The 18,287-nt window shown below is 40.9% G+C and overlaps 2 pseudogenes; one reads left to right on the top strand and one right to left on the bottom strand.

Annotated features, from left to right (window-relative positions):
• The first annotated feature begins 2,445 nt into the window (after positions 1-2,445).
• Positions 2,446-3,252, top strand: LOC129622706 (40S ribosomal protein S3-like; annotated as a pseudogene).
• Positions 3,253-7,790: 4,538 nt separating this feature from the next.
• LOC129622705 (40S ribosomal protein S6-like) overlaps positions 7,791-18,287 on the bottom strand; it is a 111,159-nt pseudogene continuing 100,662 nt past the window's right edge.

The raw sequence follows: 18,287 nt of genomic DNA, 5'->3' as shown, positions 1-18,287 counted from the left end.
ATACATATCATAATATAGTTGTCTTCTATTATGGATCAGAACCACTACATTTAATTTACACTGAAATGATAGCACATTAGCCATGGATTTTTTGGTAACTCTTTAAAAATTGATTACATAAACACTCTCAATGCCCTAAAAATAATAAATATGAAATATTATTACTTATATTAGTAACAAATAGACATCATCACTACTTCCTCTATGACAGGCACTTATTTACACATATTATTGTATATAAAGTCACATTTTGTTATTATTCTAGGGCTCAACTCATTTTCTTCCATACAAAATTATCTATCTTTTGTCATTATTCTTTCTCACTGAAATGATTTCAGTTCATTAACTCAGTTGTGTCCAATTTTTTGCAATCCCATGAACCGAAGCACGCCAGGCCTCCCTGTCCATCACCAACTCCTAGAGTTTACCCAAACTCGTGACTTAGCAGCAGCAGCAGCAGCATGTCCATTGAGTTGGTGATGCCATCCAGCCATCTCATCCTCTGTCGTTGAATTGGTGATGCCATCTAGCCATTTCATCCTCTGTCGTCCCCTTCTCCTCCTGCCCCCAATACCTCCCAGCATCAGAGTCTTTTCCAATGAGTCAACTCTTCTCATGAGGTAGCCAAAGTATTGGAGTTTCAGCTTCAACATCAGTCCTTCCAATGAACACCCAGGACCGATCTCCTTTAGGATGGACTAGTTGGATTTCCTTGCAGTCCAAGGGACTCTCAAGAGTCTTTTCCAACACCACAGCTGAAAAGCATCAATTCTTTGGCACTCAGCTTTCTTTATAGTCCAACTCTCACATTCATACATGACCACAGGAAAAACCATAGCCTTGACTAGACGGACCTTTGTTGACGAAGTAATGTCTCTGCTTTTTAATATGCTGTCTAGGTTGGTCATAACTTTCCAAGGAGTAAGCGTCTTTTAATTTCATGGCTGCAGTCACCATCTGCAGTGATTTTTGGAGCCCAGAAAAATAAAGCCTGACACTGTTTCCACTGTTTCCCCATCTATTTCCCATGAAGAGATGGGACCAGATGACATGATCTTAGTTTTCTGAATGTTGAACTTTAAGCCAACTTTTTCACTCTCCTCTTTCACTTTCATCAAGAAGCTCTTTAGTTCCTCTTCACTTTCTGCCATAAGGGTGGTGTCATCTGCATATCTGAGGTTATTGATATTTCTCCCAGCAATCTTGATTCCAGCTTGTGCTTCCTCCAGCCCAGCATTTCTCATGATGTACTCTGCATATAAGTTAAATAAGCAGGGTGACAATATACAGCCTTGGCGTACTCCTTTTCCTATTTGGAACTAGTCTGTTGTTCCATGTCAAGTTCTAACTGTTGCTTCCTGACCTGCATATAGGTTTCTCAAGAGGCAGGTCAGGTGGTCTGGTATTCCCATCTCTTTCAGAATTTTCCACAGTTTATTGTGATCCACACAGTAATGTATTACATAAGCCTGTTTTTTTTTTTTTTTTTCTGTTGAGACAAAAGGCTACTAATAGCCTTAGTAATTTATTTGAATGGGAAAAACCAAGTGTTTTATTTTGAGAGTGATGCCACCTTCTACTGAGCTCCTCAACTTTGGGAGCAGACTGGTGCTAGATTTCTGCTTCTACCTGTCCCCTCAGGCTGGTACTCTTTGTAGGGCCAACCCATATACTTTATGGTGGTGACTCTCATGGCCAGAAAGAGAGGACTCTATTTTTGGTAAGAAGTATCATAGAAACATTTGAACTTGATTTTCAATGGGCTTGTTGAACCTATGTTTGAATACTGATTATACACAATGATATTCTGAAAATTCACATCAAAGAGAATGAGGAAAGCCCTGTGAATGAAGGTTGGATTGAGGAGAAACTGGGAAGCCATCCTGATTTTTCTTGCAGAAATCAAGCTTTCCCTGGAACAGATGCTAAGTTAAAATAGATTTCAAAGCACATTCCTCCTGAGAATGAAATGGACTGAGTGCTGAAGTGACTGAGACAAAAGGAGTATGATGTTATAAGGTTATAAAAGGTGTTATAAAGGACCAGATATTACAAGGTTCTTATCCACCTCCAATTATTTCTCTATAATCTCCCTCCTGAAATTTCCCCCACAGAGTAAAATAAAGATGGTGACCGTCCTCATCGCCCACCATGTCCACCGCCTTGTATTTCACCCATCTTCTCATCTTTTCCCAAAGCAGGTAGAGACCTTTCACATTTCCAGTCATTTATTCATGCCACTTATTTCCTGGCCTGAATTTCCTTTCTTTACTTGGAAAACTTCTACTGCAGTGAAGTTTTAGGAAACACAACTCAGAGATAGAGTAGTTAAAAATAAGTGCAAATATGGAGAGATAAACAAAACTACTTATTCTGACTACTCAAATTTGGACCTCAAAAGTCTAAACTCAAAAAAGTATCTGGTACATAGTATGAGCTCAAGAAATGTTAGAAGCCTTTCCTTATGGTGACATATGGCAGCAAGACGGTGGTACAGATTCCAAGGTGGAGAGGTTTGTCACTGATAGCATCCTCAAAAGTGAACCCAATGGGTTTCACATTCAGCAACTGACTGAAGATGACTACGGTGGAATGGGAAGGTCTGAGTTACACCAACCAGGACAGAAATCATTATTCTGGCCACCAGGATGCAGAATGTTCTTGGTGAGAAGGGCCAGCAGATCTGCAAATTGACTGCTGTGGTTCAGAAGAGATTTGGCTTCCCTGAGGGCAGTATCTAGCTCTAAACTGAAAATGTGGCCACAAGAGTTCTGTGCACCATTGCTTAGGCAGAGTCTCTCCTTTACAGCCTCCCAGAAGAACTCGCTGTGCAGAGGAGGCTCTGCTATGATGTGCTGCCTATTATGAAGGGTGGGGTCAAAGCCTGTGAGGTCGCAGGACTAGGAAATTATGAGGACATAGGGCTAAGTCCACAAAGTTTGTGGATGGCCTGATAATGCAGGACTCTGTTAAATACCATGGTGATACTGCTGTGTGCCATGTGCTACTCAGACAGGATGTGCTCGGCATCAAAGTGAAGTCATGCTGCCTGAGGACCCAAGTGGTAAGACTGGCTCTAAGAAGCCCCTTCCACCCCCATCTCTGAACAGAAGAGTGGGAAGCTGGAGCCACCTACCGTGCTCCAGCCAGTACTCAACCATAACGGGGTGTTCTTGGCAGGATCTGGAGTTTGGATGTTGCTCTGTAAAGACCCTTAATAAAATATTTTTTAAAAACCTGTGGCCTGACTAGGCTATATTATCCAGTGTTTAGACTGAGGGTTGGGTCGTCCCATGGGGGAACTACTTGATTGATTCTTAGGGCTACCTGGATCACAGTGTTTCTTTGGTTTCCTTGAAATCCTCTTGGTTTAACCTGTACCTTTGAGGCAAGAGCTGGAATGGGAGGACCCAAGCAGAGTAACCAGAGAAGTACCCTGTTCAGGTGTAAATCTGGTGATGATGAAAGCTGATTATAACAGGAAGTACCTTGATTAATTCATCTGTAGTTCAGAATTATAGCTTTAGAAGAGGGATATGTTTAAGGTGTTATCTGTATTGCATGTAGAAAATTAATACAATAGCCATCATATTTTGGGGTTATATGAAAAAATATGAGTAGAATGAATGAAGTAGATGATGTTTTGTATGTTTAAGAGTCTTGATAATTTTTGTTGGACTATCAGGTCTTCTGAAACCTTTTATCTGCAGTTAGGTCCTTGTGTATGCTTCCATCCAAAAACTTTTGAGATTCCATGAGCAGTGCCTTAACTGAAGTGAGCCTCATTGACTTATGTCACATGTTAATGGTATGTGTATCAGGCCCTGGTATGCTTAGCTAGGCCTGGTCCCATGACCCTTTTCTATCTAGCCATGAGCTAAAGGTCCTGCTTCCACAGATGGGCACTGGGGTTTGAGATGCCCATGGCTTCTCTGACCTGGAACGTTCCTGGTCTGTACCATAGTTTGGTGGAGAAGGACATGGGCCCTGGAGTCAGATAAACCTGGGTGGATTCTAGTTCCTTTATATCTAAGTTTAGTGAAGGTTTTGTGAGCACTATATAATAATCTAGAAGACACTCAGTATGGTGCACACAGAAGTGGTTACTACCTCATTGACTTCTAAAATTAGAAACACCATCCAAGCCAGCTGAACATTGGCTCTTGGGATGGCCTACTAGGATTCTGGTTATTGACCTTTACATGTCAGACCTACTGTTAAGTGAGCAATTCTTGCAGCCTATATTCCTTTTGTTTCTCTGTTCTCTTCTAGCGAGGTTCTAACAAGGAAGGGATGGGAGGACCCAGAAGCATCTCTCTGTCTCATAATTTGCCTTGGCTTTGGCTTTGGTGAGGCAAAAGACATTGATTATTTTAGAGCACAGTAATTAAGTAGGCAGGGTACAAACTGCCAATAATATCAGAAAGACAATTCATGAAGCAGAGTAGGTGCTATTGGTTAATAAACGGGCTTTAAACAAAGATTTGCCCTGGGTGAGCCAAAATCTTGCATAATATGTCTAAAAATAGCAAGAGTTGACTTTATGTGTCAAGTATTTTCATAACAGCATGAAATAAGTATTCTTGGAAATGAACCTAGGGTTTTTTTCTTATAAACTGTGACCATTAAAATGATGCTTAAATTCTGCGGAAGTTGCACTTGTGTGAAGCATACTTCATTGTCTCCCTCCAATGGTGTGGCACAACGACCATAGGCTTTTAGAGTCAGACAGACATTGTTTTGAATTCTACTGTGATACTAACTTAATATCACTGAGACATGGTGTTCTCTTCGGTGAAATAGCTTTAGTTTTCTCTCTTTCGCAAGATGGCTGTACAGATTAAATGTGATAATGCATGTCAAGTGCCTTGTGTCATGCCATGCCCAATTTCTGTCTTTATCTTTATCTTCCAGAGCTATATGGAGAGCATACTTATGTTAAATCAACTTAGTAAAAGCACTCAACCTCTCATCTGCTAACTATTCGGCATTCATCCCCTCATACAAGAGACATCAGTGTGATATAATGCTCTAAGATAGAACTTGCTGACCATCGGATCTTTTTTTCATTTGGGCAGTGCAACTCAAATTATGGATAGGGAAGAGGGGAAGCAAATGATTGAATTTATTGACTTAGATAAATAGGAAAGGGAGTGCTACCGAGCATATGTTATCATGAATGAAGTTACCATGCACTATTTTTATTTTTAGTTTAGGCTATATTTTTAATATTGTTAAGTTTCCTGGTTGTGTAATTATATATATAAGAAATAAATAATTTTAATTTAAAATTTTTTTCAAAAATAAATTTGTTTTGCTGGGTTGCAGGAACCCTCAAAAGAATAATGACACCTCAAGTACATTATTAAATTGCTACATTTGGTAGATATGTGTGTGTGTGTGCTCAGTCACTCAGTCATGTCTGACTCTTTGTAACCCTATGGACTGTAGCCCACTAGGCTCCTCTGTCCATGGGATTTCCAGGGCAAGAATACTGGAGTGGGTTGCTATTTCCTATTCCAGGGAATCTTCCTGACCCAGGGATCGAACCTGTGTCTCCTGCATCTCTTGTATTGGCAGGCAGAGTCTTTACCACTGAGTCACCTGGGAAGTCTATAAATATACATATAGCCCCTCTTTTTAGAGTTTTTTCCTATATGGGTTATTACAGAGTATTGAGTAGAGTTCCCTGTGCTCTACAGTGCATTCTTATTATCTATTTTATATATTGTAGTATGTGTATACCAGTCCCAATTTCTCAATTTGTCCCTCCCACCATGTACTAGTCACGGCACAAATAACTATTAAATGGCCAGTACGAAGGTGCTGACTTAGGTGCTCGAGGTACAACAGTGAATGAAACAGGTCAAGTTCCTGGCCTCATGGAACTTAAGTGCTAGTGAGAGGATACAGAGAATAAATAACTCAGTAAAATATATAGTGCTATAGACAACGGTCATGATGTAGAAGAAAAATAAAGAAAAATAAGTATGGGACTTCTATCTTGTGTGGGGTGGCCATAAAATTACTCTTCAATAAGGTGACATTTGGGCAGCGATCTTAAGGGAGTGAAAGAGGGTTTGCAGATGTTAGCCTGCCCTGACTGATATGGGCGTCCTCCGTGAGAAACCAAATTAGGGCTTACTCCTGGTCCTGATCCTTCCCACCAGGGCACCATTCTCTGATACCCTCCCTATTCATCAAGGAATCTGCTAGGATCTGATATAGCACGACCACTTAAATCCCAGTTTGGAGGATGCTGTCTATCTATAGTTCCATTTACCTTTTGAAAATTTACAGACTAATAGAGCGAGCATATGGAGAAGGCAATGGCACCCCACTCCAGTACTCTTGCCTGGAAAATCCCGTGGATGGAGGAGCCTGGTGGGCTACAGTCCATGGGGTCGCTAAGAGTCGGACACGACTGAGCGACTTCACTTTCAGTTTTCACTTTCATGCATTGGAGAAGGAAATGGCAACCCACTCCAGTGTTCTTGCCTGGAGAATCCCAGGGACGGGGCAGCCTGGTGGGCTGCCGTCTATGGGGTCGCACAGAGTTGGACATGACTGAAGTGACTTAGCTGCAGCAGCAGCAGAGCGAGCATATCAGTCTGTTCTGAAAGAAGAACACTCTTAACTGGATCTTTTAAAGACTACACAACTGATCCACACAGCAGCCAATGTGGATATATAACAAATAAAATTCCACTGCTTTCCTCCACCTGAAATACCATGTCCAGTTCTTTCTGCATCTCCTGGTACCACTATTATTCTAATAGTTGGTAGAATTTCAGCTCACCCTGTAATCTCTTTCTTCTGACCCGTGGATACCACCTGCCTGGGAGGAGAACAGTGGGATGTACTTATGGCGATCCACTCCATCAGTCTTCCTCACATGCCTGCATATCAGTCCTGGGCTCTCTGCTGAAATTCTGTCAACTACACTAGAACCTAATAACTAGTGCTGATTTTCCCAAGACAGCCAAAATGTGCTTGAAAGAGTTCCTCAGCTCCATTGGCTTCATTTTATGCATCAGCAGTAAAGGGTAGAGACTGCAGAACATACCTGAGAATGTACCTCTGATTTAGGAGTGTACCAGCCTGGGCAACGGAGAAGGCAATGGCACCCCACTCCAGTACTCTTGCCTGGAAAATCCCATGGATGGAGGAGCCTGGTAGGCTGAGTCCGTGGGGTGGCGAAGAGTTGGACACGACTGAGAGACTTCACTTTCACTTTTCACTTTCATGCATTGGAGAAGGAAATGGCAACCCACTCCAGTGTTCTTGCCTGGAGAATCCCAGGGACAGGGGAGCCTGGTGGGCTGCCATCTCTGGGGTTGCACAGAGTCAGACACGACTGAAGTGGGTTAGCAGCAGCAGCAGCAGTAGCCTGGGCAAACGCAGACCCAGCCTGGCTAGGGGAGGGGTTCTCCTGTAGGGAGGTCAGCTCCATCTATGGACTTTAAAATAAATCCCACCATCCACCCAATGCATTATGCAGTTTCCTCAAACACCCTCCTACTTACCTTCAATTCAGGCTCTGCTTCCTACCTCTGGGTCTCTTTACATCAATATAAAGACCTATGCCAATGCATCTCTCTAGTTTTAACGCGAGTCATATTATTTAGGACAGGAACTTAGATGACTCCTCTGGCTTTTGCACCTGCAGGTTTAGGTGAGAGGGGCTTCTGCCTCCAACCATCACTCTGGGCGACCAGCTCGTGTGGACTCCCAGCCAGTGCATGCGTACTAGCTAGTGCCAGTTTCTGAAGTCACTCTCCTCAGTGGTGTCAGAGCCGATCAGGGCTCACTAATAGGCCAAGCTTATATTTCTCATTTTTGTAGGTTAGCTCGACCTGAAGCCGAGAGTTCAGACATGTACTCAAGCTATACTCAGGACTATTTGCTTTAAAATGCATCCACTCTTTCTAAGCAAAATAACTCAGGACTTCCCTGAAAGAGAGGCAGGGAGACTAACACCTTCTGAGAACATTGAGGTCATGATGTTCATGTTTTAAACCATATTAGGGCAGCCAGGATTCTCACAAACTAATGGCTAAGAAATTGCCCTGCTTCTCAGTGACTTTTGGTGCCTTTGTAAGGCAAGTGCATAGAGGTAATCACAGTCGTTGTGACCACCCAGCACAGTTCCGTCTTCCTCACTTAATACAGCATTTCCATGCTAGGAGAAGGGGACTAGAAGACCAAGATAGAGAGGCGAGCTTTCGTGTCCTTGAGCACTTCCTGGGAGTAATTACCAACACACTGGATATAATTATGATTAGGACACTTGGGAAATTGAACCAGGAAAGTTCATCCTCCGATATTGAATTTTAAGGTGTTTCCAGGCATGGGGCAGGAAAAAATGTCATTCTGAAACTGTGATCACATAGGAATATTGGTATGAGGTTTTCTAGGGCAACTTATTTAATTGGGAGTTTATCTAGGAACCTTCTAAGAAACAGCGGATTTTTAGAAGAGGGATATGTTTTAGATGGATTTCTGTCTTGCACATAGAAAATGAATACAATAGTCATTATATTTTGGGGTTATGTGAAAAAAAGAAACATTAGAATGAATGAAGTAATGATGTTTTGTATGTTTGAGTCTTATAATGTTTTTTGGACTATCAGGTCTTCTTCTGCAGCCTTTTATCTGCAGTTAGGTCCTTGTGTCTGTACACAAAGACTAAAGAGAATTGGAAATGCACTTTTCCTTCATTATCAGTCAATTATGGAGACGGAAACATTCAGATTCAGGAATTCTAGATTCTTAATATCCAAAACTTCAGAAGTAATTTTGCTAGTTTCCAATTATAGAGAAAACAAATCAAATAAACTAAATCGCTAACTCGCCAATGACTTCTGTTTTATTTTATGATTTGCCTGGACTCCAGCAAGCTGCTACTTTCCCCACATTTTGTGTATGTTGATCCAGAATCATTTTTTGATTATTGTTAGATTGGCTGAAGATTTTCATTAAAAACATGAGGAAAAGAAAAGATGTGAGGCTGCAGCAGGAGTGATAATAGAAAGCTCTCTTCCTGCAGCTTGGGTACATGGTACATTTTGTTTCAATTTAAAATAAAAAATTGAAAATAATTTAATTCTAGTTCACATCTCTCATCTTTACTATGTAGGGTATAACTGAACAAATAAAGCAGAGATGCATTATTCATTAGTAAATGACATTTTGGCTAAATTAAACTGTATTTATAAATAACTCGTGTGTGTGTGTGTGTGTGTGTGTACACAGAATCCAGTGACTTTGCACCATATGACCATGATGACATCATCTCCCCCTCAAATTACTCAGCAAGATGAATTTTTTGTTGATAACAATTTCAGCTCTGATGGAAAGAAATATTTATCTGACACACCATGGCACCTTAGAATTGCTAAAGGAGTAACAACTGGAGATCAGGACTTGTGAGTTCAAGTCCCAACTCTGATCTTGATTGCTGATAACCTTGCCCAAATCGAAAGAAACTGAACCTCAGTTTCTTCATCTGCAAATTGGATGTGATAACATTTCCCTTATCTGCTCCGGCCCTCCTGACTGGTTCAAGCTCTCACGTGTCCGTCTCACATGCCTGGATTTTTCTGTGCTTGATGTCTGTTCACACAGAATGTCCTAAGTGCTCTCCTGCCTACTTCTGCTCAACAAACTCATTTGCAGCATTAAGACCCTGGTAAATAAACTCTTTTTTTTTTTTTTTTTACCCCAGCCTCCCAAGTGAACTTTCCTGTGCCTTTCTTAGAGACACTGTGTATCATCTGCAGAGGAGATTCCCTGACATCCAGCAACCGTCTTTACATGGTTGTCTCCTGGACTAACCCTCCACACTCCTGAGGTTAGGAGTCACACATTACCCCACTCTTGTCTCTCCATAATGCCCAGCAAGGCACCTGGCCCACGGTGGCACTAGATACACATTTGTGGGTTTAATCAATGCACACCCAGCTTGTCCCAGGGCTGCTGTTGGTTGTTTTAAAAACCACAAGAAAAGAGAGAGAGGTTCACAGAAATAATACCAATACTTGGAAAATATCTTTGCCACTTCTGGATTTCTGCTTGCAGCGCTGTATGGACGGGTGATGGGAAATCTCACCCATCTTTCACTTTCAGATATAAGAATCTGGTGCAGTCATGTAGCTTTTTCTTTCAGGTTAAATAAGCCCCAGTTCCTGTACTCATGATTTATAGGCCCCATTTTCCAAGTCTTTAATCATTTTCATTGCTTTTCTCTGGAACTATTCCAAGTTCTCTATTCACTTAAGTTTCAGGCTCCAAACTGAACATGGTACTGAAATACTGTGTGAAAAAATCATCTGTGTATTCCTATAGTCAATATTCTTATTTATACATAAATATTCCCCCCCATCAGTCTATAAATATTAATAGGACACTTATGCTATTCCTGGCACTGGACTTCAAAGCTTTTGGTAATTTTAAACATTCTGATTTTTCTCTGTGAGACAGGATTTCTTTGGTGATATTACATGAAAAGTGTTAGTTGCTCAGTCATGTCACAACCCCATGGACTGTAGCCTGCCAGGAGATCAAACCTGGTCTCCTGCATTACAGGCTCAGATGGTAAAGAATCTGCCAGAAATGTAAGAGACCTGGATTCAACCTCTGGGTCAGGAAGATCCTCTGGAGAAAGGAATCACTACCCACTCCAGTATTCTTGCCTGGAGAATTCCATGGACAGAGGAGCCTGGGGGGCTATAGTAAATGGGGTCATAAAGAGTTGGACATGACTGAGTGACTAATACTTTCACTTTTTTTCATTGCATGGAAAACATATTTGTAAGTGTTTATAAAATAGTTATTTATGTAACAGTGAAATGGCTTTCCATGTTAATAAGTATGCTACCTCTTATCTGGTTTTTTAATGTGACATTAATTTAATAACTCCTGTGTTCCATGAATTAGCAAGTTTATTAATCACCCCATATTACACTGTAAATTGAAGAAGCAGAAAATGATCTAGAGATATTTTTTCATTATACACTCTGTTTTTGGTTTTTATCTGATTTTATTTATTTTTTATGGGCTTCCCTTTTTATTTATTTGTTATGGGTGGCTCAGTGGTAAAGAATCTACGTGCCAGTGCAGGAGACCCATGTTCAATCCCTGGGTTGGGAAGATCCCCAGGGGGAGGGCATGGCAACTCACTCCAATCTTCTTGCCTGGAAAATGCCATGGACAGAGGAGCCTGGCGGGCTACAGTCCATGGAGTTGCAAAGAGTCAGACACAACTTAGTGAAGAAACAACAATTTATTACTCTTACAACATCTAATTTTTGACTGTACTCAGAAGTTCTCAGAGAAGACATTCTCCATCTCTTGGCAATCTGTTCCCCGTCTTTCTCTTTGGCCACCTTCATTCTCTTGGCCAAAAGTTTAGCATGTTCTGCAGCCTCTCTCTTATTTTGCTTAATGTGCTGTTTCTTCAGAGCGATACACCAATGTTTATGTTGCATAACATGGTGTAACAAGATGGTGAATGTTGGGTCTTTGGTTTTAAGTTTCTTCTTTGTTTAGGGGCTTTCTCACAACACACTGGTGGACATCATCCTCTTTAGAGAGATTAGAAAGTTTGTGGATTCTGTAGCTCTTTGGGGCCCCAGGTGATAAGGCACGAAAGCATCAGAGAGTCCAGAAATACCCTTCTTCCCTTTTTTATGCTGACAAAGTTGAGAACACTCAGGTGGGCATTTATAATGCAACCTCATACACATTTGCACTTTCTCCTTGGTCTGTACCAGGAATGCCTCTCACTCAGAAGCAAGTGTGCTCTGCCATGGGTCAACACACCCTGCTTCATGGGGAAACCTTGTCAACACTTCTGATGCTCTGTCTTTTTATGATAGCCATCTCAGTGAGTGCTCAGTGGTTTCTCGTTGTTTTTCAAGTGAATATCACTATGCGTAACCATGTTGAGCATGTTTTCACTTGCTATTGGTTACTTTTTTTTTTGAGCAATGACTTCAAATATTCTCTCCATTTTCATTCAGGTTATAAGTCGCTTTACTGTTGAGCTCTAAGAATTCTTTATAGGTGCTGAATATATCCCTTGTCATATACTGTATTGTTGTTCAGTCACTAAGTTGTGTCAGACTCTGCAATCTCATGGACCACAGCACACCAGGCTTCCCTGTCCTTCACTATCTCTCAGAGTTTGCTCCAACTTATGGCCATTGATTTGGTGATGCCATCCAACCATCTCATTCTCTGTTGCCCTCTTCTTTTGTCCTCAATCTTTCCTAGCATCAGGATTTTCTCCAATGAGTTGACTCCTCTCATCAGATGGCCAAGGTAGTGGATTTTCAGCCTCATCATCAGTCCTTCCAGTGAATATTCAGGTTTGATTTCCTTTAGGATTGACTGGTTTGATCTCTTTGATCTCAAGAGTCTTCTCCAGCACACACACTGCATATGATTTAACAAATATTTTTTTCTCATGCTGTGGGTTGGTTTTGTTATTTTCCCCAGGTCTGTGCTCTGAAGAGTATTCAGGGTTGTACACTTTCTCCCAGTCCTGTAACGTCAAGCCAGCCTGGGATATCTGTGTGCTATCTGCAAGGATTTGTAATGCCCTATGCAGAGGCTCCCATACATGGTCTGTGGAGGCTCACGTGCACCGTCTTGGGAGGATACAAGTACCGTGCTGGGCCACATGCCATCCAGTTTGGGGGGTGGCTGCCAGTGAGATATCTGATGGGGTTTGGGGGCCAGCCTCTAGGGTCTGTGGTCAGTTTTTGAGATCTGCACAGTGGTTTCTGTGACCCCGGCCCTTTTGCCCTGCTCCTACTCCCCCCAAGACCATTCGGCTAGGCAGATCCCCTCGATGCTCTGGATAGGGTAAGGCAGAAGTGGGCTTTGGGACCTATGTCCCACTAGGCTGGGGAAGATGGGTGCTTATTCTGCTCTTACTTTTCCTTGTGGGTAAAATCATGGGTTGAGATGGCATTGAGCTGTGCAGCTGTGGAGGATGGTTGACACAGGGAAAGTGAAACTCTTCTGTTCTTCAGTGCCTCTATCCTTGTTTGTTTGTTTATTTTATCCTCAAAGGAAGTGCTCTAAATTCTCCACTGGACTTCCAGGTTCCCACAGGGGTATTCCTGTCCATGAACAGTTACTAAAATTGATGTTTCTTTGGGAGTATGAGGGCTTGAATCTCCTACTCTGCCATCTTGCTGACATCCTGCATCTGTATTTCCCCAGAGCAAATTTGATAGGCTTTTCCTCTCCCATGCTGGGAGGAGAGGCCTCTTATTTCTTCCCATATGCATGTGGGCTCAGGGTGGGAAATAGTGGCCCTTTCTTTGGACACTCTTCGTAACAGATGTGGCTGTAGTGAGATCTGGATTCTCTGCAGAATGCAGAGAGAAAAGGGGCCTTTCCCTCTGTCATGATACAAAGCGTAGATCTTTATGGATGTAAGAAGCATGGTACAGACTTGCAGCACTGTCCAACAGAACTTTCTGTGATGATAGAAATGTTCTATACTTATGTCATAGGATACTGTAGCTGCTAGGCACGTGTGGTATTCAGCTCTTGAAATGTAGCCAGTATGAGCGCAGAACTGAATTTTTAATTTTAATTATGTTTGAATGATTTAAATTTATATAGCTACATATGGATAGTGGCTACTGTACTGAAGTGCTGGTCTAGAAAATCTCTTTCTCTGTGTGTTTGTTGTAAGCAATGGGAAGCAGTTTGAATTGTTGAGCAAATATCTAGGTAAAATATTATCTCGGATAGTTAGTCCTTAGTGTCTTAAAAAAAAGTTCTGGTGGTTGATCTAAACAAAAAAAGGGTATGCTTGAAGGTGTTCAAAAGAATTTTAAAAGTTCAGATTGTTATAAATCTATAAGCTTGATTTAATCTAGCCATCAACTCTCAAAATAAATGAACGTAGATTTAAAGCTTTTCAATTTAAACCATCTTGAGTTTTAGATGTGTTATCTTTGAGAGAGGGATGAAAGTCTGGAAATTTTGTCTTCTTTTTGACATTTAGAGGAGATAGTTGCTAATACTATTTTTTTTTCCATTTTGCCTTGAGAAAACTGTATATAAAACTTATTTTTAGTATTAGTTAATGGTCTTTTAATAAATTTTGATAAAGTTTTTAGGGATTTTGGTAAGAGATTTTTTTGAATACTGTCTGAGGGGGAATAAACATTGTGAGTTGATTTTTTCCCCCCATTTCTGCATACCCTTGAGCATTTAAAGAGCAGCATTGCATGAGAAATGCCTCCCCCTTCGCAGGCAGTTTTTAGTCACTGGCCAATATGAAGAGTTAAATGTCTACCTAACTTTGGCAGCACGAGGTGCAGTCTCCTCTGAATTCTGCTATTCTTTGATTTCATCAAAAGGCATATTTGCATATGGACTGATAAGGCACCTTGGCACTGAGATCCTGGATTTCATACAGGCACAGACTTGGCACAAGACTGATGAAAACTCAATTATGATTTATGTCTATGCAACAGAATTTCCTATTGATTACCTGCCAGAACCATGATAAAGCAATGTTAGGCCTGAAGCCAATTCTTCCCAGCTGTAATCTCTTCTTAGGTTTTGTACTCTATGCCTCTGCTGGAGTTTTCTGAGCATTTGTGAACAAAAAGGGTTCACAGCAATGATCCTTAGATATGCAAACTCATCTGCAATAAAGGATCCTCTTCTTAGTGTCTTGGTTTACTTTGTATTTACCTTTCAACCATTTGGGGTTTATCCAGCACCTGCTTATGTTCTTTATATTGTTCTGAGTTTTATAGGATGTAGAAGAAATGGAAAACATGGAACTTGTCTATAGTTACCTGGAGGAGGTCATTTGTCCAGAGATGAAGACATTATCCAAGAAGCAATTGCCTTCTATTATTGATACGTTGGTGAAATCGAGCGACATGACAGAGTGATCAAAGTGGAGCCAAAACTAGACTGAGAGGCTTCTTGATACATGATTATTAATGGAGGAAAGACATTAAAAATAAAAGAAATTACAACTAGGTAGAGAGAATATGGAATGAGGGTCATAAAGGGGGTTCTTGTGGGAAACCTAGCTTCCTTGATAGTTTTCTATTGAGACGTGAACATTTTATTCCTCATATTGAAAAATAATACATTTATTTTAAATATTTAACTTTGAAACAACTTAAAATATCTAACATTAAAATAGTGCTTCTTGGGTGCTCGGCCCTGTTCTAAGTACTTCATACATATTGGCTCATTTGAATCTCAAAACATCTCCATGAGGAAGTTCTATTATTATCTCCATTTACAGGCTAGTTAACTGCAGACCAGAGACAGTAAAAGACATCTAAGGTCCCACAGCTAGAGGTGGTGGTGCTGGAGTTTGAACCCAGGCAGTGGGGCCCCGGGCTCTGTGCAATCAACCACCAACCTGTACAGCCTCTCATCAGTGGAGAACAACAGAAAGACACACTCCATGGCTTATGTTGTGGCTCCTCAAACAATAAAAGAGCTGTCCCTTTCTCATGATGAGGATGTCACTTCTTTAGGTACAAGGTCACTTACAGTTGGATGGGCAAGGTATCCTCATTACTGCTTAAAGCTGCCAGTTCTAAAGAGCCTTCAATTCTGTAGAATAAGTTCAGGACTGTATAAGTTAGAATAAGTTAGGACTGTATAGTGGGTTGAATTGTGTTCCCTTGAAAAGACGTGTTGAAGTTGTAACCCCCAGTATCTCAGAATATGACCTTATTTGTAGATGGGGACATTGCTGAGGTAACGAATTTACTTTGTTATGGCAGGTCTAGGGAACAGGTTGAAAGTGGTTTTCAGATATTTGATGTGGCATCCTATTAGTTGAGAACTATTTAAACTCTCAAGAGGGGATCCACTTTCTGCATATAGAGAGTAGAACAACTTAAAACCTCCACAGGGAGATTAATGAGCTATCACATGTCCTAAAAATCTCATGTGACAGATTAGAACTTCATACAGTTGAAAACTTATTTCAAATTTTATCACTACTTTAAAAACAGTTCACATCAGAATCTGTGTTAGGCTACTGTACTAAATAATGTATAGTTAGATTCTAGGGAAGTAATTTTTTTCCTCCAAAGATATTCAAGGACCTTTCTTCTCAACTTTTCCATCATTATTTATGCTATAGGTACAGCCTCACTTGATTGGATGAATAGTATAGTTTATTTTGTACTCTAAGAGGATTGTATTTCCTGTCCTAAATTATGTTTTGTTATTGTTCAGTCATTAAGTTGTATCTGATTCTCTGCACCCCCGTGGACTGGAGCACACAAGGCTCCTCTGTCCTCCACTATCTCCCAGAGTTTGCTCAAATTCATGTCCGTTGAGTCAGTGATGGTATATAACCTTTTCATCCTCTGCCATCTCCTTCTCCTTTTGCCTTCGATTTTTCCCAGCATCAGGGGATTTTCCATTGAGTTGGCTCTTCACATCAGGTGGCCAAAGTATTAGAGCTTCTGCTTCAGCAACAATCCTTCAAATGAATATTCAGGGCTGATTTCCTTTAGGACTGCCTGGTTTGATCTTGCAATTCAAGAGACTCTCAAGGTCTTCTCTAGCACAACAATTCGAAAGCACCAATTCTTCAGCATTCAGCCTTCTTTATGGTCCAACTCTCACATCCGTATGTGACTACTGGAAAAACCATTTGCTGGCAATGTGATGTCTCTGCTTTTTAATATGCTTTCTAGGTTTGTCATAGCTTTTTCCCCCAGGAGCAAGCATCTTTTAATTTCATGGCTGCTGTCACCATCTACAGTGATTTTTGGAGCCCAAGAAAATAAAATCTGTCACTGCTTAATAAGTTATAGCTATTCTTTATTGGACAATAGCCCTAAACTGTATGCCAGGTATTTTATTATCAAATTAAGAGTTTAGTTTTCATAGACTAATGCTTTATATGTGGAACAGTAAACATTAAGCAAAGTTTATTCCTTTAAAGACCACCGCTAACCTCTTCAGTCTCTCCTAGATAAATAGATATTGAATTGTTGGTGCACTTATTGAAAATCCCTTGATCTTTATCCTTGTATATAAGATTTGGCTGTTTGAATAGCTCAGTGTAGACAGAGCCTCTCTGTATTGTGTCTGTGCATGTACCACTAGCCTGTGTCAAGACTCATTTTAATAAGCAGTCCTGTGTATCTTGTTGTATGAATGGTAACAAAGTTATAATGATTGCTAATTACACCACCTATTTTGAAGATCTCAGGGAAAGTTTCTGACTGCTCTGAGTACAAGAGCAATTTTATAAAACTTCCTCTATTATGGTTCTGCTCAGATCAAAGCCAATACGGACAGTCTTTCAACATGGCAGACGATAGCTTTAGGGATTATAAAGGATTGCATTTAGTTTTTCCTTCTTTAAAACTTGGCTTGTAATGATCCGGTTAGGCTGACTTCAACCCCTCTCTCTCTTGGCTATAGAGAAAACAAGCAAACACTCTTACATAAATATTAAAGCTCTATTATTTCAAATAAGGCGTGGCCTGAACAAGCCTCTGACCCCGCTGGCCAATTATTGTCCAAAAGAAAGGCCACTTGGCCTTTTCTTCTTTTTTCTCTTTCCAAACAAGTTATTGTCTTTGCTGGATAGTCTTATCTTTTAGCGGACTTATAAATAAATAATAATCCCCTACAACTTGTTGCTATTTCCTGGATGTGCATTTCATAATGGTTTGTCATGGAACACACAGAAGTAGTCTGCTTAAAGCTAAAAATGCTTTCAGGGCTTTTTGGATGTTTTATTTTGCCTGAAATGGGAGTCTGGTTATCTTCAGCTAATTCAGACTAATGCTATTTTGTCCATGCTAAATGGAAGAGAACTGGGACCTCATCCGCCTGTTCATCTGGCTCTACAATGGGTTCAGAAGAATTTTCTGGGAATCATCCTGGCCTGCCTTGCTAGTGCTTCCTCTGCTCTCCTTTTTGGGGGGCAGGTGGCCTGGCTGTGCATCAGACATTTGTCTTGATGGCAAGTCTGCAGAGTCCCCACCTTCTGGAAAGGATACGAACTCTAGCCCCAGCTCTGGGCTCTGCTTGGATACGAGGATGACTCAATGGCACACAGAATGCTTCTCTCGATGCGTTTGCTGTCACCACACAACATTAATCAAAAGCTAGGAGGAACAATGTTTAGAGAGGACTGCCAAGTTCATCCACCTCCTGAAACTCTAAATTAAATTCCTGAGTCAAAACTGATCAGTGAGTCTGGAATACTCTTTTGTTGGGTCAGTCATCCCTGACTTCTCTTTCTACCTCTC

The sequence above is a fragment of the Bubalus kerabau genome, chromosome 11 (assembly GCF_029407905.1).
Source record: "Bubalus kerabau isolate K-KA32 ecotype Philippines breed swamp buffalo chromosome 11, PCC_UOA_SB_1v2, whole genome shotgun sequence".
Classification (NCBI taxonomy): Eukaryota; Metazoa; Chordata; class Mammalia; order Artiodactyla; family Bovidae; genus Bubalus; species Bubalus kerabau.
This window is presented reverse-complemented; position numbering and strand designations above follow the sequence as displayed.